Below are 25,352 nucleotides of genomic sequence, written 5' to 3' on the forward strand. Positions count from 1 at the left end.
GCTGTCTTGGAACTCACAATGTAGACCAGAATGGCCTCAAACTCACAGAGATCCGCTTGCCTCTGCCTCCTGAGTGCTGGGATTAAAGGTGTGCGCCACAACACCCAGCTTAAAATATTTTTTAAAAATTCACTTGTTTTGAACTGGGGTGATATTATCAGTGGGCATGCATGAACTCTACAATATATTATGCTTTTGAGGATTACAGGGGGAAATCATAGCATTATGCATAGTACAATTGCTGAACTTCGTAGCTTTGGAAAAAATAGCAAAAAATTGAGAGCTTAATTGGCAACTGATGCCATTGAAAGAAGGAATGCTGAAAGCTTTCCTTTGGAGTGCACAAAAGGACTCTCATCTCCTCTCATGAGAGGGCAAGAGTAAGATTAGGATGCCGCCCAATGCTTAATCCAAACACTACAGACTTGCAGAGGAGGTTACAGGATCCAACATCCGTACAGAATTCTGGTAGGAAGGCTGGTAGGAGTGTACAATTATAAATGACCTACGTTGATTGGGTCAAGTAAAAGACTGGCTAACAAAGATTTCTTAATCTCCTAAGATGATAGTGTATCAGGCTATGAAGTAAAGCAGAACTAAGGAAACAGATATTAAGACTGCTAATTAGCTGACAGTTAGACTGGGAAATTTTTTGCAGAGTATCCACAAAGGCACAATGTAATTATTGTATTTTATTTATTATTTTTATTTCATGTGAATGAGTTTTTACACGCATGTATGTAAGTGCACCACTCGCATGCAATGCCCCACGGAGGCCAGAAGATGCCAGATGCCCTGACCCAGACTTCCACACGGGTATTAACTGCCATGTGGCTGCTGGGAATCAAACCTGAGTCCTCTGGAAGAACAGCAAGTTTTCTTAACCACTGAGGGGTCTCTCCAGTCCCACACCATCTACAAGAGATCTTACAACTGGGAGAGATCAAGGAAACTGGCACTAGGAGAGGTTGAGAATTTATTTATTCTGTCTTTAAGGATGAAGTATGACAGTTAAGAATTTCATTCCTTAATGCAGGTCAACTCTTGAAGCTGAAAAATCAAGAAAACACATTATCTACTAGATCTTTTGGAAATAATGCAACCTTGCAATGTACTTGGTGAAAACCTGGTGGGATCCTGTTCAGACTACTGACCTGTAGAAGTCTAAGGTAATAAATTTATGGTTTTTAAGCCACCAAATTTGTGGTCATTTCTTACAGCACCCATAGGAAACTAATGCACTTATGAGGTAGAGATGCAAATGTGACTCCAATAGATGATGACAGAACTAAAGCAGAGGCTGGGAGCAAGAGCTTCCAAGAATACACAAAGCCAGGTGAAGACAGACTTGAAAACACCAGAGTCAGTGTCGAGCTTAAAGAACTCACATTAGCCTAATCAAGGAGAAATAAGTTGATGATGAAGAAGCAACTTTACTAAGGCCAGTGATTATTTGGGCTTGCTCATGTTTAATCTTTTGTGGTTTTCTTCCTTTTTTAAATTCATTTTTTGTAAATATCATACAATATATATTCATCCTGTTAGATCTCATCCCATATCATCATATCTTCAATCCCCTTAGTAATATATTTATTTATTATTTTATTATTTATTTATTTGTATAAAGGCCTACAGAGTCAGGTTTGTGTCCCCAAATGCCTTTCCGTGTGTATCGTTATCCACTGAAGCCTGGTCAACCTACTAAGAGTCTCACCATTAAACAAGACTGAATTTCCACTTAGCAGCAGCAATTAGTTATCAATAGTTCTTCATGTCACATTGGGGTTTCTTCCCATTCCTCAATGTTTACTCTAGGATTTTGTTTGGCATAAGCTTACACAGAATTTGTGCGTGTTGTCATAATTGCTCTGAGTTCACATAAGTAAGTGAACAACTGTCTGGAGAACTGTTTCCTCGTGCCATCCACCTCCCCTGGCTCTTGCAATCTTTCCACTTCCTCTTCCACAAAGATCCGTGGGCCTTGAGTGGCAGAAGTTTGATGTAGGTATGCTATTCAGAGATACCATTCTTTAGTCTCTTATTCTTTGCAAATTGGCCAGCTGTGGTTGTCTATTAATCACCATTTTCTGTATAAGGAAATTTTTCTGCTGAGAGTTGAGAAACGCATTATCGAGGGGCACAACAATAAGTCATTAGAAATCAGTTTAGTACTATTAGGAAAATAATTGTAATAAGCTCCGTCTCATTGTGTTTGAGTTGTCTAACCTCAGATTTCTAGGTCTGAAATCAATGTCAGGTATGGGTCCCATCTTATGAAGTGAACTTTAAATCCAGTTATAAAGTAATTCTTTACTCCTATAATATTTGTGCCCCTGTTGCACAAATGAACGTACACTTCTAGGCCAGTTATAGCTCACAGATTTACAGCTGAGAAGCTTGATGATTAGATTTCTCTTCAGTTCGCAAGCATAACACCTTCCAGCACTACGGAAGCTAGCCAACAGAAATGAGACTTTGAATTCAGTGCCAGCTTGATTTCTCCTTGTTTGTTCCCCAGCTCATGTACTTAATGGCTTTAGAAACAGTGTCTTACTGTGGAGTTCTAGTTGGTAACTAAGAGTAGGGGCAATGACCAATATTGTTTGAGGGTCTATGTGATCCCTGGTCAACAGTTTCAGGAGAGGTAGTCCATTCCTGGCACTAGGTTTTTACTTTGCTAGCGTACAGTATCTGGTAGGGGCAATGTGCCCCAATTTGTTTGACTTTCTTATTTTAATTTTATGTATATGAGTTTTTTACTTGAATGTATGTAAGTACACCATGTGTATACAGTGCACATAGACCAGAAAGGGGCCCCTGGACCTGGAGTTACATATGTTGTAAGTCACCATGTGGGTGTTAGAATATTGAATCTGATTCCCCAGTTTTCCTAATGTTGGGCCATCTCTCTTCACCCCTTGGGATTGCTTATGCTTAAAACTAAAATTCCAAAAAGAACTGTCTCTCTAAGAACAAAGGTTAAGTGCCATCATTTGGAAAACTGAGAGACTTTGTGCTCAGAAGTTGTATCGACTCAGCAATGATGTTTGTGAACATGACAGGACCTTCTAAAGGTAAGGCGAACGTATATTCAATAAGGTGCTATTCCTACACTAAAATTAAAATGAATCAAAAAAGAATCAATCAAACAAGGGTAAATGTTTTAAAAGATTCATAATATCTTATGCAACTTTCAGAGCTGAGTCAGTTTTTGGACTCACCAAATTACTGAAGGTAGGTTCTGGATTCCGGGAGAAAGAAACAGTAATACCACAGCGAAGGTGCACAGATATGATTCCCATTTCTCCCCAAAGATATTTGCCATGCTTTTGTTTAGATAATTATGTAATAGAAAAAAAGAGGTAACAAAATATATGAAATGCTGTTGGTTGAGGAACTGATAAACTTGACACCCAGACACTCAACGTGCTGTTTTGACCTCTAAATCAGAATTGGTTTATAGTATATAGCATCTAGTCTAGAAGCAATTCACAGTATGTCCAAAATTTCTGAGCCATACCAACTGGTCATTTCTTCATATGCTGAACTAATGTACTTGGTTTAGGCACAGTTCATGCATTTGCTATTTGGCCTATGTGAAACAATAAACACCTTGGTTGAGAAAATCAAGTGAACATGATAACAATTGTCCTTTACGTCATGTAATATAGGAAATGTAAATATTCCCCATCCTGGAAGTGGAGGCAGAGCAAGTACTCCCAAAGAGCTAAGATAAGGAAGGCAGGTAGAGCACTTTCAGTGTATCTCTAGCTAATTCATCCACTTGCTCTCAACACCAGCTGAATTTGATGGTGACAAAGGACATCTGTAATTTTCCAATTCACTATGAAGTGAATAGCTCCCATCTCCACACATTCTTGCTAGCATTATCTGTTCTAGGACACAAGGCCACATGATATTGGACTGGAACTATGTGCCAAAATAAATCTTTTCTTTTTTGTGCTGTTGCTTTTAGAGAAAGTTATGGATGATGAGCCAGATGCTGGGTAATCAGTAGAGTAGATTAATGCAGGCTTACATGAGGGACACCCATTCACTGATTTCATAAATAAGTTTCTATTATTCTTGTCCAAAAATAGCCAAGCAATTTGCATTTGCTTGGGTTAGAAGCAGTTTGAAGGCATCTTGAATAGGCCAATAGTACATTTTGATTGTGGTTTACCTATGAAATGTTCTCTACATGTAATGCATTCCAGGCTTGCTTCCCAGCTGGCGGTGCCATTTGGGGAGGTTTGGAAACTTTAGGAGGTTGGGTCTATCTGGAAGGATAAAGTCTCTGGGAGTTGGTCCTCAGAAGTGTCTCATCCCTGGCTTCTTCCTGTCCATCCTAAAATGAGCTTCTCCTCCCAGAAAGGTGCTCCTGCCAGCATGATGTTCCATTCAAGCACATTCGACCAAATGACCATGGGTAGAACTGTGCCAAAATCAATCTTTCCTCCCTCACTTGTTTCTGTTGGCTATCTGGTTACAACAATGATAAAAGCAAAGAGCATGATTTTATGCACTTGTATGAGGGGTCTAATAAGACTCTTCTCCATTGTTACCACATATTTAAGAGATCTGAAGGAGGAAACAACCATTCAGAACATCAGAAGATACAAATTAAAAGTTCATTTTAGAAATATGTCCTGAAGTATGACAAACATATAGCAGAATCCTTAAGAGGGTTTTGGCATTAGTATTAGGTTTAGTGTTTAGTAAACTGGCAGGTGTTGTGATGGTGACCTAAAGCAAAGGATGTACACAGTATCATACTCTTCAAAATGGTAAGTAACACAGTATCTAGAAAGAATTCTTGTCTTCTCAAAGCTCTCTTCAGCACGCCAAGATGACTGCTTTGAGTCACAGGGTGTATGACGGCCAGCTTTGAAAGGAGTCTGGAGCAAGCACAGCTGGTTCAGAATGTCATGAGGTACAAAGGACTCTGTTATTTGGGCAATTTGGACTAATATTACCCTATTCAGTTAGAGTACTGATATAGAAATTGCACTGATGTAATATGTGTAAAGTCAGAGATAGATCAGAAAATGATGAACTTTCAAAAAATATTATAGTTCTTCTGAACCTGTGAACACAAAGGGCCTAAACATGGTATTGCAAGTTGCTACCATGCTAAATACTAATCATCACCTGTTGTCATCAAATTAAAAGGTATGCAGTTATAGTAACACCTGATCAACCCATTGTAACAATCGTAAAGCATGAGATTCACCTGCAGAACACAGAGAGCCTAAGACAACTGCATGGGAGGTGTCAATCAGCAGTGTTGCACCTCCTCATCAGCAGCCAGTTAGAAAAATCTGACGATGCTACAAGGAGACTTGATTACTTTCAGTTAATGGAGAGGGAATCTGCCAGTTTAGTATAAGAAATGGCTGTCAAATACTGTGGCAAGATATAAATCTCCTAGCAAAGGGAGAGATGGCTCAGGAATTAAAATGCTGTCCACACAAGTTTGAAGACCTGAATTGAGAACCTCTGATCACACATCAATAGAAGGTGGGACTGGTGGTACACCTCAAATTCTACAACCCAGAAAGTAGAGACAGAACCCAAAGAGTAGGCTTACTTGCTAGAGAAGGTTTATTGGTGCGCTCTGGGTTTGATTGAGACACAATACCCCAATGGACATGGTGGAGAGTGAGCAAGGAAGACTGACGGCGTCAACGTCAGGCCTCCACCGTTAAACACCATACACACACACACACACGAGCACATGTACATACAAGCAGGCTACACACATACACATGAGAGAAAAAATACAGTCTTTCTTAATGGAAAATACTGCGAGTGCTTGGGTCAACATTTATATGGGACTGTCTTCATTTATTTGAAACAACTCAAAATTTAACAGTCATGGAGGGCAGAACATAATAGTGTAGATAAAATAAATTATGAGTTTTTTTTTTAAGAGGACAGATTTGTGATGTGATTTTTCCCCTGAGTAGATTGATACAGGATACGGTAGAAAAATTAAGGGGTAAAAAGGGTTTGAAGCTTTTCTCTGTGGCTGTGCCAGCAAGGTCCTACTGACAGGTTTATGTTTGCACACTGACAGAGTAGCTAGTGCCCCCCGTCTTGTTGTTTTGCCCCCACTTAATAGATGCTTCCTCTTTTAGTTTACTCAGATGGGGACCTTTACAGGGACTTTTAAAACTTTTTCCAAGAACTAACCCATTTGTGATAAACTGCTTGTTTTTAGAATATTTTGTTATCAGACAGTCAATATTTAAGTTGCCCCTTCAAACCCCATAACTCAAGGTGCAAAATGTAAAACTTTCCACCCTCTGGTGTCCAGACTTTGAGATTTGAGACCTTCAAAACAGACTGCAGCCTGAATAAACTCTGCTTCCTGAACATTCCTAGGTTTTTGCCACATTTTTCCTGACACAAAATGAGAACCAATATTTACTCACTCTAATGACAGACAAAAAAAAAAAAAAATCAAAACATACTTCCAACCCAGTTCTAACTTGGTGAACTGGTGAGTTTACTGGAGTTACTAGGAGGAGTTGGGTGAGGGGGTAGAGAAATACAGCAACCCAAAGGCAGCTGCATTGCCAATAACCGCACCCTGGCATGGGTGGACAGTACATGAGAGCTGGTTCCCTAGAGTTCTTTGACACCTGTAGGCAACACCACAGGTCGAGGTATTCTTTGCCAATCAATTATTTATTAATTATTCAATTTTGGAAGACTGTGAACCTTGTAAGTTTCAGGTCTCAGGAACGACCATTTGTTTATTTCTTGAATCCCATAATCCTTCTCTATTAGTCTCTCTTTTGTTGCTGTAACGAAACACCATGATCAAGGCAGTTTAGAGAAGGAAGTGTATTTGGTTTCCAGTTCTAAACGGTTAGAGTCCATAAAGGCAGGGGAGGCTTGGTGCAGAGGTGGCCAGAGAAGCAAGCTGAGTGATCACCTTTTCATCAGACACAGGAAGCAGAGAGCGCCAGGAAATCCAGGAGGGCATAAGAACTTTTAAAGCCATCCTCCAGTGATGTGTTTCCTCCAGCAAGGCCACACCTAAAATCTCCCGAAGCCTTCCACATTCCTCCCAAAATCCATGTGGTCAGGTTCTTCACAACAGCCTACTCTGATACTAACTTCTGTTTTAGTCACTTTCTTGTTGCTGTGATGAAACATTATGACCAAGGTAATGTAGTAGAAGGAAGTAGTTATTTGAGCTCCTGGCTCCAGGAGGAGTTCATAATGGCAGCAAAATGGTCAGACCAGAAGGTCAAGAGATCTTCAAGCAGGCAGAGAAATCAGAGAGACTGGAAATCTGTCAAAGCTTAAGAACGCTCAAGCCCGCCCCAGTGACATGCTTTCTCCAGCAGGACTGCACATTCTAAAAATCTCCCAAAACAGCACCACCAACTGGGGACACAATGTCCAAACACTTGTAGCCTTTGTGGGACATACTCATTCAAGTCACCACACCTTTCTTGTCTCTCCAGGAGAGATTTTTCAATTCAGAGGAAATTGCTACACAATAGTTTTGAACTACAATTTGAAAACATAAACATTTTCTACAGGAAAAAAGACAGATGAAAGATAACAAATTCTATCTATTTCTAGATCCACTTCCAGGGGCATTTAGTATATATCCTTAATAGAATACTTAGTACATACTTGTTAAAGAGTATGACTATATGAAATATATTATCAATGGGAAGTATTAAAAGTATGAAAAATGTATGTAGCATATGTTCTATTGTTGACTGCAATGAGGGGTTTCTGGGAGCTTATAATCAAGTGAACTATAAGGTGTTAACATTACTATGCATCAACATGCATCAATGTCTTTTTACAAACTAGTTCTATTTTTCAATGCATGGATTTATTTTTGAATAATCAAATTTCTGATCCCATCTCAGGGCATTCAAGTTTGTTAGCAGTCACTAATCAAGTGCTAAAAAATATCATTAAATTAATTTTAAAGATGTAATTGTTTAAAATGATTTGTTATTTCAACACAAGTAAAGGTATCACTCTCGCAGTTTGTTTTCTATTTTTGTCAACATGTTTATTTACAGCAAGATAAAGATGTTAACAGGCTGTCACTTTCTGCAAATTAATTGAAAACGGAGAAGGTAAAAAACTAATTCTATAGGATCAATTGTATTTTTCCACTTTAAAGCATGCTTCTTCTTGTATACTGACTTTGACATGATTGAGCTTTAAATCTGTTCATTATTTTTATTGTTCATTATTTTATCTGTTCATTATTATTTTATTGTTTCAAGAGCTAAATGACAGATGACAGACACTTAAGCCAAAACTGATAACTCACAAGCTTTCTCCTTATTTGGTATATGATTTTTCTTCCATAAACTCCTGACTGTGTTAGCTAGAATGATATTGAAAGGCTCTTCATTAATACTTTTGTTTTGTTTGTTCTGGCAAACCAGTAAAATATATCTTCACACACACACACACACACACACACACACACATATGCATACATTTTAAGAAATAGTAGACAGTGACATACTTGTAAGACCTTCATTTTGAAAGATTTATTTTTCCTATATTTTGCATTCATTATTTAATTTCTTTTTTGTATTTATTGCCTTCTTCAATTCTTTACCAATTTTGGAAATGAAAATAAATTAATGGGAAGTAGGCAGATAAAAGTATGAAAATTATGAAATATGTGCTAGACAAATGCTCTGTCTTCAAGCTCTAGCCACAGGTCACACTTATATTTAATATGAATGGTCATTGAATTTGGAACATTTGATTTAATGATTTTTTTCTCTATATGAAGTTATGGAAAAACAAATTTTACCTGGCTATTATCTTTAAAATTTTTATATTTAGTCTTTACCGTGGTAGGGATTGTGATAAAATATTTTATCTTGATATTGGGCAGTAACAGGAAGCAGTAGCTTGATCAAACATCTGATCAAAAAGTAAACAACTGGTAATCTATAGACTAGTGGGTTAATACACTATAATATTTCTAGTTTAGTTTTATTAAATGTTTTATTCATTTTTAGCTTTTAATATTTTGTTTATTAAATTCATTTTATGTGTATGAGTGTATTGCCTACTTGGATGTAAGTGCACCTATGTCATGCAATTCCCACAGAAGTTAGAAGAGGGCGTCAGATCTTCTGGAACTGGTTTTACAGGCAGTTGTTAGCCACTCTATGACTGCTGAGAACTGAACCCCAATTCACTGTAAGAGCAACCAGTGCTCTTAACTGATGAGCCATCTCTTCAGCCCTATATTAAATATTTTTTAGACATTATATTATTTTCAATTTATTATTTCTTTTGTGGAACAGAATGATACCAGTGATTATCAGTATAAGATATGGTTAAGTTAAAGTTTTAGCATAGAGAAATATCAAATTATTAAATGATTCACCTCATGACCTCAGAAAAACAAGAACAAGCCAAATTCAAAATCATTAGGTGGAAAATAATGTACATTGTAGCAGAAATTAATAAAATAGAGCTTAATGGAATAATGCAAAGAATCAATTAACTGAATATTTGGTTCTTTGAAGAGATAAACATGTACGGTTCCTTACTCAAACTGACTAAAAGGAAAAGACCACCCAAATTATTGAAATTAGAAATGAAAAGGGAGTTGTTTCAACAGATATCAATGAAATTAAAAACACTGGTAAAGAATATTTTGAAAAGCCATTTGCAATAAGCTAAACTGTCTAAAAGAAATAAATTATAGGAACATATAATGTACAAAAATTAAATCAGATGAATATAAACAGCATACGTAGATCTATAACAAACAATGACATTGTTTCAGGAATACAGAGTTTCTCAAACAGAGCTAATTGGGACAAGGCAGAGTCACTGACAATCTCACCAGTGCTTTCAGCACGCTCAAGACCCAGGCAAACTGAAGCAGACAAAAAACCCAGCATAGAATTGGCGAAATGGGCAGTAGGCCCAACCTTAGCTGAAGAACATTTGGCAGCTGATTACTGCCAGGTGAGGGAGAGTTTATCTTCTTTATGGAAGAGACTCTAGATAGGTTGACTAGACCCCAGTGGATGAGCCTGCCCTGAGGGATATCTGGACACATTAACTTGACTTGTAAGCCCTTACCATATATGACAGTATGCATGGAATCCAGTGTGGGGGTGGGTATGGGAGGGATGGATGGGGAGGGGGTATAAAGATGATTAAGATGTTTTGTATGAAATTCACAAAAATCCAATAAAAATATACATAAAAATAAAATAAGAAAAAAACCAAGATTTAAAATTATTCCTAAAATATAAAGAGAAGGTGCAATACTAAACCCATTCAATCAAGCCATGATTACCTTGATACCAAAAGTAGTTAAGAACCCAACAACTAAACTGAAATTTATAAAGCAAATCCTCTGAACAGTATATGCAAAAAAAAATCAATAAAATACTTTCAAACCAAATTAACAATATGGAAAAAATCATACTCCATAATCAATTGAATTTTATTGCCATGAGCAAATCACTAAATGTAAAATAGCACATAAATAGACTCAGGGTCAGAAACCAAATGATCACTCTTTGTAGATGCAGAAAAAGCCTTTGGTAAAATTCAACATCCCTTAACAGAAAAGGAGGAACTAACCTCAACACAGCAAATACTCATACAGCACATTTATAGTCAACATTATCTTAAATGTTGAAAAACTGAAAGCATTTCTTCTAAAATCAAGAATGAGGCAGGGTACTTACTTTCTCAAGCTTTTGTTGGTATCACATTTGAAGTTTTAGCAGCGAGATAAGAAAAAGAAATAAAAGGGTATCAATAGGAAGAAGAAAATTTATCTTTATTTGCAAACTCCATGCATGAGACTCTAGATTCCACCCATAACATAGTTCTAACAAGTACTTTCAGAAAAGTAGTAGGATATAAAAGCAAAAAACAATAATGCCTAAGAAATATAATGCCCAGAACAAACCTAATCATGGAAGTGATGAGCCTTAATAGTAATCACATTAAAACACTGGAAAAACAAATTGGAGAAAATACTGTGAGGTAAAAAGTCCTCTGTGCTCATAGAGCAGCAGGACTAATATTATGAAAATGACTCCTTTATTTCCTACCTTTTATCTGACAACCTTCTCAACTTCTCTGTTCCTTTGATTCATTCCATTGCTCACAGGCTAGCCATACTCAGCTGCCAGAACTTTACTAAAGGTGACTCATTAGCATCTCTTTACTTGCATGAGAATGTGCTTGCTTCGATTTTAAAACAGTATGAGGATTTGAGAAAAAGGTACTTAGAGTATTTAAGAATTAGGTAGCGTTGAAAATTAGATTTGAAACTAATTATTTTGTGAATGTTTAAATGTCTTTGTTCTTGAATGCAAAACACAAAGAGAAATTTCTGTCTTTTGTTGATCTTGATGAAACTGGATGTAAATATGTCAAAATTCTCAGGAAGTCAGAACACTGAAATGGGCAAGGGAGATGGTGATACCAGAAAGCAGTTGGATTGCTTCAAGATATAATCTGTCTCTAAGTGACAGATGCTCTTCTCTCTGAAGATACCTTGTGTTAGCTGACTGTGAACTGAAATCTTTCTTAAAAACAGGAATTTCCACGAGTAAAAGTTCCCTTGGAAATAAAACAAACCTTACATCTAGCTTCCAGAAGTGTGATTCTTTAGAGATTCCATGATTGTGAGGAAGTTACAAAGTTACAGGTGCAGAGCCTACTTAGAATCTGTCCTGAGCTATCTTTATTCCTCCTAAAAGTCATTTCTTACCTACTGCTATGTCTGAACTAACATTCTTGTGACTATCAGGAGAAAGCTTTTCACACGTGCTTAGTAGGTAGGCTACCAGCTTCTACTAACCTCAAAGCTAAGAGGCTACTGCATAGTATCTCGTCTATGAGAGAGGTTTCCCTGCTCTGCTTTAGTCTGTTAACCTTATGTCTCTACCTATGTATTTGAAAAATTCTTTATTCTATTCTAAAACTTCATGAAATCCTTTCTAAATGGAGTATGGAAAATTGGGATAACCTGAATCTGTGTTCCTGGGCCATTGTCACTTGTATCTGGCTCTAGAATGAACCATACATTACCACATTTGAACTGAGAGCTGTTTCTTGCCTGGGCAATTGCATGGAGGAAAGAAATATAAAACAATATTTAAGAAGGCAAGCCAGCTAGTAGGCAGCTCAAGTTGAAATATATAGCATTGTCAATATATAACTTTGCTCAACAAATGTTTATTTTGCCATGGTCATGCACCAGTTACCATAGTGATTGCTAGGGATGAGAAAAGTTCAAAAATATCAATGTACTTTCCTTGAGCCGTTTATCTTCTAATTAGGAGAAAAATTAAGCCAATATGTAAACAAGATGAGTCCAGAATGTGCTGAGTTCTGCAAGAAGAGCAAATTAAGAGAGTTAACATATCTTTGAAAATAAACTGACCATGGTGAAAATGGGTTGGGGAATGTCTAAAGATAAAAACAGAGTGCATTCTCATAAGGTGTGTAGTGTTTACTCACTGAAGGAAGGAGTAGGTCAATGTCACTGATGATCTCATGATCCTGGTTACTGTAGGTAGAGAAATTAACAGAGGCAAGACGTAAGGGGATCCTGGTATTGTGCTTATGTTTAATTTGAAGAACAAAGGGACAATGTTTGAAGACTTCATTGCAATGGTGGTCGCTTGTTGAAAAGGATCGGATTAAGTTTATGTTTCAAAAATGAAATCATTTTTATTGATTGATTTTTTTTAAAAAATAGTTTTAAGTCTAGTTATGTTACCTAAATACTCTTGGGAATGATAAAAACAAATATTAAGTGAAGTAACATGGTCTCAGAAAAAAAAAAGGCATATGTTCTCCCTCATTTGTGGATCCTAGCACCAAATTCTTATAAGTGAGTGCATATCATGATACAACTGCAGGAACCAGGAATATGGAAGGAAAACAGGGAGGTAAAGGGAAAGAAGGAACCCAGAGAGAGAAGAATAGTAGGAGGAAGGTGTTACCAAGGGAGAAAAATGTAAAAAGGGGGTAGTTAAAGTGGAGGCGGAGAAGGAGGCCTACACAAAGAACTATGGGAATAAAGGGGGAAAAATTCTCCAGATACACAGTAAAAAAAAAATAAAAAAGCCTTAAGCACAGAAGGAACCCTACAGGGATGGAAGAAAACCTTTCCGGAAGCAATATTATTATTAAATGAAATCCCACTGCCAGAGGTGGTTTTTCTCCCTTTGAGCTCTGGCCTGAGGAGCCCTAGGTTCCCCAAAACAATAGAGTATAAAGACCATTGCTGATAATGTTGGTTGTACACACGAACTGGACAGAAAAACCCTACTGCTGAAGACTCTGCATGGTGTGAACACAGGAGAGGGAGAAATTAAGCTTGGACTAAGCTGGAAACTTCCTGCTGCTGGATGGGTGGCTTTCATGATGCGAAAAGGCAGCACTCAGATGACTGGGGGTGGGGACTCACCCCTTACAATTCTGCTCAGTAACAGACCCCGTATATTGCACTATCAACATACCAAACAAGATGTTCCTGCTGGTGCAATAGTGAAGCATCCAGTGTATGTACTACCAACATATTTTTGATTGAAGTTAATGCCCACTCCCAGGTGTGGGATACACATCTGGTACTGTAGACCAGACCATCCCCCTGTGGCAGGGGAGAATACAGGTCCCAGTGGGGAAGCCACTGCAGTTGTTTTGTTAGATGGATGTGATGCACCTGCTAAAGTTCTGTCTAAGAATTTGTTCACACCCATAGGCTAAGTTACTATAGCAGCCACTGTTTAGATGTTCTTGCTTCTTGCTGTTTGTATTTTTATAGTAGATGGAATCCCACTGTAATGGACCAACAGCCCTTGGAAATCAGACGATGCAGAGACCCAAAAAGTCAGTGCCTTGCCACAATGGGAGGAAGATCATCCCACACGTACCACCCCCTCCAAGGCTCAGAGGCTTTCGCAGAAGAGGTTGGTGGAAAGAACATAAGAGCTGGCGGAAGGGTGGAGTGTTAACTGAAAGTGTCCTCCAACCACTAAGCCCTTAAGCCAAAGTCACACCTCCTTCCCACACTCACCAGGGAGTTGAGGGGGGAGTCAGTTACCCCTGCCACACCTTAGCTGCATGTGGGGGAGGGGCTAAGGATATATAAGCCGAGAATGCCATGAAGCACCTCTCTCAACATTCTGTGTCATGCTCAGGAAGTCACAAGATACAGGATCTATATTAGAACGTGGACTTTCTAGTGCAGCCATAAATGGGGGTGACTACTCTTCTGTAAATAAACCCCCACCCTATGCTCTGTTAGCAATCCCAATAAAGTAAGATTTTCCAAACAAGCAAAAAAAGGGACAAAGCAAATGATTTGTTTTTTGTTGTTGCTGTTTTGTTTTGTTTTGTTTTGTTTTTGAGACAGGGTTTCCCTGTGACCCCAGCTGCCCTGCAGCTCACTGAGTGGAACAGGCTGGCCTAGAGCGCAGAGATCTGCTGAGCTCTGCCTGCCAGGTGCTGGGATTGAGGATGTGTGCCCCCACACCTGGCTTTAGTCTTTGATTTCTTATCCCTACTTTTCCACCCTTAAACTTCATTGTATATATATTTTTATGTAACCTGCTTCAAGTTATTTTGGAACAATGCATTAAAAATTGCCTCTCTTTGGAATAATAAAAATATTATTAAGAAAAATATAATAAAGGACGTGAAGTAACTGGAGTACAGAGATGGGGTGGATTTGAGGGGAAATGGGTAAAAGGGTCTGAATAAGATCAAAGTACATTGTATGAAGTTTTGGAAGAATCAATAAAAATATTATTAAAAAATAAAACCTTTGACTCCTGCATTAAGAAAGATTGTTAGGGCAGGGTGACTGGAAAGTGAGTAATTGAGGTCAACTAAAGGATATAGTACAGAATCTGGACCCCAAATCAAGAGCAATTAGACTTGATAGACTTTAAAAATATTATAGCACAGGACATGAACTGATGGGGAATAAGGTAGGGGTGAAGATTCAGGAGTGGGTATGAAAATTATCAAAATATATTGTATGAAATTCTCAAAAATCAATAAAATACTTTAAAATATTTTATTTAGCATTTTTGTTTTATGTACATGAGTGTATTTCTTAGGTGTATATAAGTATACATATATGTATGTAATATATATGTATATGGTATATATATATATATTCCTCTGGAGGTCAGAAGAGGGCATCAGATCATCTAGAACTGAAGTTATGGATGGTTATTAGCTGCCATGTGGGTGTTGGAAACTGAGCCCTGTTCCTCTGCAAGAACAACCAGTGCTCTTAACTGCTGAGCCATTTCTCCAGCTCTAACAAAACTAATTTTATAAAATTAAGAAAGCCTTAGTTTTGAGTGTGTGAAAATGATGCTATTACTGTCCTGCGTATGCACTTTCCATAGTTAGGGGAAGGAGCTGGGAAGTGAGAGAACTGAAGAGATTTTTGGAATAAAATGGAGATACTTCATGGATTTCCCAAGGGCTCCCAGAAGGAAAGAATTCAGGAGGAGTCTCAGTTTTGAGAGTAAAAAAAGAATGTTTGCTTCAGAAGTGAAGCTTTCTACTGTGAGATTGCCTGGTTTAAAATTATTATTAAATGAGTTACTGGACACATCATTTAGTCACATACACAAGCATGAAATAACAGTAGAATTTTTCACTTGTTTCTTTGCATAATAATTCTCTTTTATTCATCCTTAGTACGAAATGAAATTCATGTTGAAAATTATCCTGTATCATTCCATAAGAGAAAATAAACTTATTGAAAGCAAAGGTATTTTCTCATATTTAGACTTACAGATGGAGAATATTAAAGCCCTAAAGATAAGTAATTTCACTTACTACAACATCATCCTGAACATATTCGGGAAGTACCTCAAGCCCATGCAATTTGTTCACTTACCTGCTTTCTGAACAATGCTCAAAAGGCAAGCAGTACTTATTATCGTTTGTCCCACATTCAGCAAAAAGAAGAAATCAATCTCCATTTTCCCTCACTATACTGCATGTGAACCTATAAAGAGCCTTCCAGCTTACTGTAACAGCACGGGGATTGTAGTGGCATATTATTTTTCTTGGTTTCTCTATCACTAGCTCTTTCACAACCTCATTGGCATTGTTCACTGAATACATAAATGTTTGATAACTAACAATCAGTGAGTGAGACAACCTAGGCTGTAACCAAGTAAGGCTGTCCTCCAGCACCCTTGAATTTCAATATAGAATTTATGCTGCATGAGAAAGACAATAAAAATTCAATGTCTCTAAACATTGGAAAACTGGGGATTGGAGAGATGGCTCAAAGGTCAAGAGCACTGGCTGCTCTTACAGAAGACACGAGTCTGAATTCCAGCTCCCACATGGTGTCTAACAATGGTCTGTAACTCCAGTTCCAGGAGATTCGACACCCTCTTCTGTCCTCTCCAGGCACTGTATGACATAGGTGTACAGATGCAGGCATAACACTCATACACACAAAAAATAAAAATAAAACCAAAAAACAATGGAAAACTGAAATTCAGGTGAGTTTAATTTTATTATTTTTTATTATAGCACTTACAAACAAGCAAAACTTTCTTAAAGCATAAGCAGGGACTTACATGGTTCCAATATACACAGATTATACAAGCAAGAACTATGTGTACTTCATTTCTAATAAAACAGAAGACAGATTAATTTACTATAAATCCCCAACTGTTAATGGAACTAGATGCAACTTGTCAGTCCAGCTTATATTTTTCATTTCAGGCAAAAAAACACAAGAAGCCAAATTGGAATTAATATGATGCTTTGTAAACATGAAATTAGAACAAGGAAAATCAGTTCTATGACTCAACAAATAGCATAAACCCAGGGTAGAAGAATATATAATACTAAATATTCATCTATACAAGTAATTGATATTAAAAGAGTATAATCATTGAGTAGGAAAAATCTCTCAAGAATCTTTTTAAATTTTAAATATTTTATTATTTTTATTATATGTGTATGAGCATATTGCCTGCATGTGTGTAAGTACACTCATGTCGTATAATGCCCAGAGAGGTCAGAAAAGGGTGTAGGATCTCATGGAACTGGAGTTACAGATGGGTGCTATCTGCAATGTGGGTGCTGGGACCCAAACCTGGGTCCTCTCAAGAGCTGTCAGTGCTCCTAACCACTGAGTCATCTCACTAGCCCTGATATTATTAATGGTCAGCCCTAAACACATGTACATACAAGCATCAGTGCATGGACTCAGTGGACTGCATAAATATGTGTGTATTTATAAATGTATGCATATATGTAATAGTAATATTCAAAGATGAGTTCGAGAAATTGAGTTATTAGGGGAGGCACTGGAGGAACTGGAGGGGAGCCAGGAACAGGAGAAAAAAGATGCAAATGTAATTCTCATGCATGAATTTCTTTTTAACCTTTAAAAAATTAATTTATTATTGTTTTAAAATTTTTGTATGTATGAGAGTAGTTTCTGCATGTATATAAGGGCACTTGTATCATGAAATGCCCATGGAGGCCGAAATAGGGTAACAGATCCCTTGGAATTGAATTTAACATCAGTTCTTAGCTGCCATGTGGACCTGGGTCCTCTGTAAGAGCAGCCAGTGCTCTTAACAGCTGAGCTATCTCTCCAGCCCCATGTATGAAATTCTTAAATAATTTTTTAAAAATTAAAAAGTTGCATATTTTCTCTCATATGCAGGTTATGGTTTAAATGTTTATGTATGTTTGAATAAGTACATATATGGGAATACATGTAGATATAAGCAATAAAACCACTCAGGGACCATAAGAGGGGTAAAAATGAGGTTTTAAGGCACAGGGACACAATACGTTTCCAATGAAGAGAAAGCAGAAAGAGCACTGAACTGTGGGAAGGAAAGTAGGCACCAGAGGATTTGGGGATGGCGTGAAGGTGAAGAATCAACAAGGAAAAAAATAAAACATTTTGCTTGAAAATGTCACAATGAACTCCAATACTGTATGTTTGTTTTAAAAAAAATAAATGAATAAACAAATGAAATAGGGGTTGGCACTGTGGTGGTGCATCTCTTTAATCCCAGCACTCAGGAGGCAGAGGCAGGCACATCTCTGTGAGTTTAATGCCAGCCTGGTCTACATAGAGAGTTCAGATCAGCTGGAGCTACAGGGAGACTGTCACAAACACACACACACACACACACACACAAACACACACACACACAAATAGGGGTTGGAGAGTAGCTAGTTTGGTAAAATCATTTGCCACAGAACCCTGACAATCCGAGCTCAATCTCTGGAACTCACAATGGAGAGAGAGAACTGGCACCAGAAAGCTGATTTCTGCTCTTCACGTGTGTGCTGCGATACATACACATATTCACAGCCATACAGATATACACACTCACACATCATAATAAAATAAAATAAATAAACAGAGAAAATATAAAGCACAAAATGTTTCTCTAGACCTAGGTTCACTTCAACCTCTTTGTGGTAACGCTACCTGAGAAAAAGTGGTATTGAGTTTTATATATCCATTATCCTATGCAAAATTTGCAGTTAGAATTGTTTATTTACATATATATCTATTTTCATTGCCTATAAGGCCTTAGCAGTAACAAGAGATGTAATTATTTCTCATATGTCAGCATCTCGAGGATGGTACTGAAGTAGTCAAGGTGAGCTTATTGCATATGATGGTTTGAATAGAATTGAAAAATATGGAGAGAAGAAAGTTATTTCAAGACATTAAATTTATAGTGATATTTTCTGGAATATTTTCAAAATAAATGTGAAGAACTACCTAATTGTCAAATGGAAAAGTGTATTTTATTAAATATTCAGCATTAAGGTCACTTTTACTTGGATACACACCCTAATTGCATGTGGGGTGACACCATAACCAGTTTCCCTGTCCAGATGTGGCGTACATCTTAAAGAAGAGATTAATGGTGCATGCCTTTAATCCCAGCACTCGGGGGGCAGACCAGGAGGATCTCTGTGAGTTCAAGGCCAGCCTGGTCTACATAGTGAGTGCCAGGACAGCTGGGGCTACAGGGAGACCCTGTCTAAAACACGAAACAAAACAAAGTGAAAACAAACAACCACCACAAAAATATACACCTTGAGAACACTGAACAATTGTTTTGATTTTCACTTTGCTATTTGAGATGAAGTTTAAACAACATTTAGATAATCATACTAAAATGATGTGCTACATGTCTTTTGAATTGGAAATTATATATTATAATTCACAAATTCTATATTTCCCCAATGTAATAGTATCGTTAAATCGTTGTATATTTATTTATTGACAGTTGTGGCAGTACTGAGGAGGATAAATTGAATTAAGTCAAATATTTCTCCTTTAACATCCTAATAAAATGTTAAAATAATCCATCAGTACAGAAGTTTTATCAGTTCTGACAGTATGTTATTTTCATAAGTATAAGAAAAAAGATGAAATATAGTATATAATTTCCATTAGAAAATCAACAAAAACAATATGTTCCTCACTGTATTTTGTTCATGTTACCCTAAATGATGGTAGGTGAAAACATGCCATTCATTCACCAGTCTGTTTTACCAATTATTTATTAATTAGCATGTACTTTTTGTACAAAATAATGAACTTTCATGTGTATGTGCTATATATAATGGGTCTCAGTTCATTTCTCCTAGAAGGAAAAAAAAATCAATGGAAAGACCTAGTTTAAGAAGAAATTTATTTAGCCCACAAAGTACTCAGAGAGAGATTGACATGTGCTTTCCAAATATGGAAGCAGCACAATACAACTGCACTGTGGATTTTAAAGTGTTTGTGTGAATATTTACAATTAGATGGGATATTCATGGAGTAACTAGATCTTTTTTTTCAGCTCAAATCATAATGGTCTTGTCTCTGTGTTACATGTTAGGATGCCTTTTCCTCTAGAAAAGAAGAAGCTCATGGACAGAAGGCTCAAAATCGCAATGTAAATGATATACTGAAGTCAAGGTCTTTTAAGCATGCAGACCCTACCACCTTAGTACACAGTGGGAAAAATCCCTGGCACTTAAATTTCTGATGTTAGGGGAATAATCTGTCTGCAGCCTCAAGGGCATTTAAACACAAGGGGGCATTGTGAACATCATCAGACATAGCCACCAAGAAGGAGAGGCAGTGTTCTTGATGAATCATATATATCTTCTTTATATGATGTTCTAATTCCGTGATTGATCCCATTGATGTGTGCATGTTAAGACATTCCATTGTTCTGCATTAAGACATTAGATTATTTGAAAATTTGAGGCTTTTCATGTAAGCTAACACTAAGGTTTTACAAAGGCATTCTAAGCTGAACAAGCAAGAACAGGGCTGTCTTTCAGTACCTCCTTCCAGATTCTGGTCTGTCTTCTACCTTAGTATGAACAACCTTGGCCATAACCAACAACCCAATTCTTTGAGTTTCTCCCCTTCTTCCCCCTGATTTATTTCCTAACAACTGCTTTTTATGACCATTTTGTGATCTACTGAGAAGTGGCAAGACAAGGTCAGGAAAGAAAGGGGAATCATAGAAGTTGGGAGTTTATATTTTAGTGATTATGCTTTTGTTCTGTGGTCTTCAAGATTCCATGGTGTTTCGGGTTTTTCTTTCCTGTAAATAGACACACTGAAGTTACTAATAGAAATCAGTATGTTTTAGAGCTTGATCTAGAGAATCCTACTTTTATAATAATAATTACTTAAGTATATCATCAATATTATTGTATATCATATACCTCAGAAACCACAAAGATTACAGGACCAAAACTAGTTGACAAATGCTATGCTAAACAGAATTAAACAGATCTCTGTCTTCTTGAAATATAAGTGAAACAAGACATGACAGTGTTCCTTCCTGTTAGGTTGGGTATTATGAAAAACGGTATTTCTAGTTGACCTTATCTAATGAAAATCACAGGCTTGCAAATAGGGTCTTGCTTCAACTGATTAGACTTATTCATACATAGTTTCCTTGCTACATACACATGGAACAGAGAAAAAATGATATAGAGTCTAGAGAAGTTGAAAAATAATGATTGCCACGAGTAATTATATCTAGGTAGGTAGTAAGAAGAAAGATCATTTTTTAAAATAGTAACATCACTTAAAATAGTAACGTTTGTTTAACTCAAGCATCATAGACCCATTTGTGGAGGCACAAAAAGAAAGGAAATTGATCGTTGGTAGATAAATAAAGCTAAATAGCAGGGCATCTACTGACAATCTATAGATCAATTGTGAGCCTGACAAACATGTGACCAGAAGACACAGGAAAAAAAATCCAGGACAGCATTGCGCATTAGATGGAGAAAAGCAGAATGATAGTCAACACCCATGGACCAAAAGATGGCAAAATGTTTTTTGTAGTTAAGTCTCAAGCTTCCTTTTAATCTCAAACTCTAACATTCATGTGTGAGAAGGATAAGGAGTAAGGTATTTGGAAGAAACAGAGGGAGAACTGTATTTTGAAAATGAAGTAAGTATGATGAAAAGGTGAGAAATTATCTAAGTTTAAAAGAAAGTTATGCCATTTACTTATTTTTAAATATTTATGTGGGGACATATGCTGTTTATATCATGAAGACTTGACTGTGCAAAAATAAAACATACCAATAATACCTTATCATATTTATAGTGGAATAAAGGTTAAATGCCTTTTAATCTATGATCTCAAATAGATTTAGTGAGCCTTATCATCAATAAAATGCATAAGAACCGTTATCTTGCTACTTATGGTTTTTAAATGTAATTTAACCTATTATTACTAAGTAATGGTGGTCATTTTGGTATTTTACATTTCTTTCATAATACTTGCAGACTGCTCCTCCACTTCCCTCCCTCTTCCCTCCTGTTATTTTCTTGCTGGTTTAACTCCTTCTGTCAAAGGTCCTTTTTTCTCCTTTAATATCATATGGATTCTATTACATCATTTTTTCCTTCTTCCCCACTCCTTTAAGATATATTCCTCCTGCTCCTGCCTCATGATACCTTTTCTAGTATCAACACACACACACACACACACACACACACACCTACACACCTACACACACACACACACACACACACACACACACACACAATCTAAATCTACTCCCTGCATGAAAGAAAACATGATGTTGTCACTCCGAATCTTCTTTTGTTTAAAATAATGATATCCAGTCTGTTCAATTCTCTGAAAAGTCATGATTTAATTTTTCTTTATTGCTAAATAAAATTTCATTCTGCCTATGCATCCCATTTTCTTTGTCCATCACCTGGATGGATATCTAGCCTGGTTCCATTCCTTAACTCTGTGAATGGTGCAGCAACAAAATGCATGTGTGGTATGTTGACTTCAATTCCTTGGGTATCTAACCAAAATTGGTATAGCTGGGTCACAGTGGGTTTATTTAGGTTTTTGAGAATTCTCCATTCTAATTTCAAAAAAATGGCTGCACTCGTTTTCTTTTCTTTTCTTTTTTGTCTTTTTGAAGCAGGGTCTCCCTTTAGCCCGCTGTCCTGGAACTCCAGCAGTGTGTAATAGTTCCTCTTTCCCCACAAATTTATCAACATTCATAGTCACTGTTTTTGTATGATATCCATTCTGACTGGGTGAGATTGTATTGCAAAGAAATTTTATTTTTTATTTCCCTAATGGTGATAGGGTTCTTAAGCACTTTTTATAGATCTCTCTTGTTTTATATCAATGACAGTTTGAGATAATTATAAGCACACATAGACTGATCATTCAAAATGTATCATTTTTTGCATATATCAAATGATGTGTAAATATGAGATAGATTTCTTCATGATATCAGCATCAGAAATTCATTAGATTCTATGTTAATAGTATAGCTTTTCATATATTTAATATAGAGCATTGTAAACCTATAATTACACACACACACACACACACACACACACACACACACACACGTTTGTTCCGAAATGACAGGCCTAAGATTGTGGCATTGCTCATTGGTTTGATTATAAGATATTACTTCATGTTGTCTAACTCCTCAGTCAGATGTATTCCTCACATATCCAAGTGGGCTTTTCTGAATTCTAAGGAATGATTTGTATATATTTGCACTAAATTTTATAACTAGTTCTATGCATCATTGTAACTTTATGTCACCATATTAAACATTGTGAAATGTGTATTATGTGCAGGTATTACCCAATGTTTTCAGAGAAGGTCTTGGCTTAAACTATCAGCAATTATGATCTAATATTAGAGAATTATGGTAATTATTTAAGGAAAGTATGATGGAAGCTGAAACGAAATTTAAAAATGTGTTAAAAAACCAATATGCCTCTTGAATATTTTTTAAGTTTTTAAAATAACTTTTATTATTTTTTAATATGTACATTATAGAAAACAAAATGCAAGACTTCAAGAACAAAGTCATCCAGTCACATGCAGCTCAGTTGGACATGTCCTAGATCCTCAGCATGTACACACTTTTAGGTAAATGAGACTGTACAGTATGTATCATGCCTTCCCATTCATTGTGAACATTAACCAACTCAAAAACTCCATGCTACATGAGTGTTTTGATAACCAAGAATATACCACTCCATCTCAGTCTGTCAGAAAAAAATGTATTTCTGTCTTTTTGGCAACAAAAATTTCAAGGAAGACAAATATGACAGCAGGCTTCTAGGTAGAAGTATTAGCTAAGCTGCTTCTTGACTATTTAATGAAAGAAATTTATATTATCTGAGTAAGTTATGATAGTAAAACAATTCCATTGGTAACTTCAGGAGGTCAATTTATGTCACAATAGAGGGAAAATGAAAGGGAAAAGCTAACAGGTAGTAGAACAAGTATGAAAAAGGCATGGAGCTTAAAAGAAGGAGGTGGTCAGAGCCAGCTTGATTTCTCCTTGTTTGTCCTATAGCTATGTATGTAATGTCACTGGCTAGCTTTCATAATGCTAGAAGACTCTGTTCATGCTAACTGAGGAGAAAATGAATTATCAACCTTACCTAGCTCTACTCTTGATAGCTACAACAACTGGCCTGGCAAGATAAACCTGCTGGTGCAACAATGGCACAAATATTATTGGAATAACCAACAACTTTCTAATTTGATCTAAGATCTGATTCATAGGATGGTTACCTGACACTGATATCGGGCCTAGGAACCTGAGGCTAGACAGGTCACAAACCAAAAGGGAGAGTCTAATATTATTATTCTGCTAAATAGATACAGTATTAAACAGACTTCTATTGACTTAAACACATAGATTAATGCATTTCTCAACTTTCAGCAGAAAAGCTTGTCTATACAGCTCATAGTGATTAACAAAGAGAACCACAGCTTGACAATGTGCACAGAATAAGAGGCTACAGACTGCTTATCCTTAAATAGGACACCTGTATCAAACTTCTGCTTTCTTAGGCTCAAGGATCCTTCCAAAACTATGGGGAGAAAGATTGCAAGATCAGAGCAATGGATGACCAGAAAGAAAGTCTTTTCCAGACAGAGAAATCTCAACCCACCTGAAGAAATACTGGCATTTTATTAGCTGCTGGGAAGTGCCGAGTCAGTCTCCTTTGAGGGTAGGACTTGGGAGGTTGAGCAGGCTCTAATGGATGAGTCCACACCAAAGGGCTTTTTGAACACAAATTTGACTCTATAGGCATATAGCAATGGATGACCAGAAAGAAAGTCTTTTCCAGACAGAGAAATCTCAACCCACCTGAAGAAATACTGGCATTTTATTAGCTGCTGGGAAGTGCCGAGTCAGTCTCCTTTGAGGGTAGGACTTGGGAGGTTGAGCAGGCTCTAATGGATGAGTCCACACCAAAGGGCTTTTTGAACACAAATTTGACTCTATAGGCATATATACGTATATACATGAGAATATATATATATATATGTTTGTGTGTATCTGTGTGTGTGTGTGTGTGTGTGTGTGTACATGAAATTGAAATTGGGCAGGGGGGCAGTAAGGAAGGGTACAGTTAAGTGATCTAAATTCAATTGATCAAATAATATTGTATGACATTCACAAACATTCAATAAAAAGATTTTAAAAAGTCCAAAAGTTAGTTGGGCATAGTGACTCACACCTTTAATCCCACCACTTGGAGGTAGAAGCAAGTGAATATCAATAAGATCAAGGCCAGCCTGGTCTATAAAGCAAGTTCCACATCATCTGGCGCTATAGGGAGACCATCCCAAATTAAAAAAAAATAAATAACAAACAAAATTCCTAGATTTAGGGCTGTAGCTCAGTGGTAGAGTGCTTACCAACATGCACAAAGATCTGGGTGACATCCTCAGAATTATGAATAAATACACACACACACACACACACACACACACATATAAAAT

Source organism: Nannospalax galili, unplaced genomic scaffold, assembly GCF_000622305.1.
Source record: "Nannospalax galili isolate Female #2095 unplaced genomic scaffold, S.galili_v1.0 scaffold33, whole genome shotgun sequence".
Taxonomy (NCBI): domain Eukaryota; kingdom Metazoa; phylum Chordata; class Mammalia; order Rodentia; family Spalacidae; genus Nannospalax; species Nannospalax galili.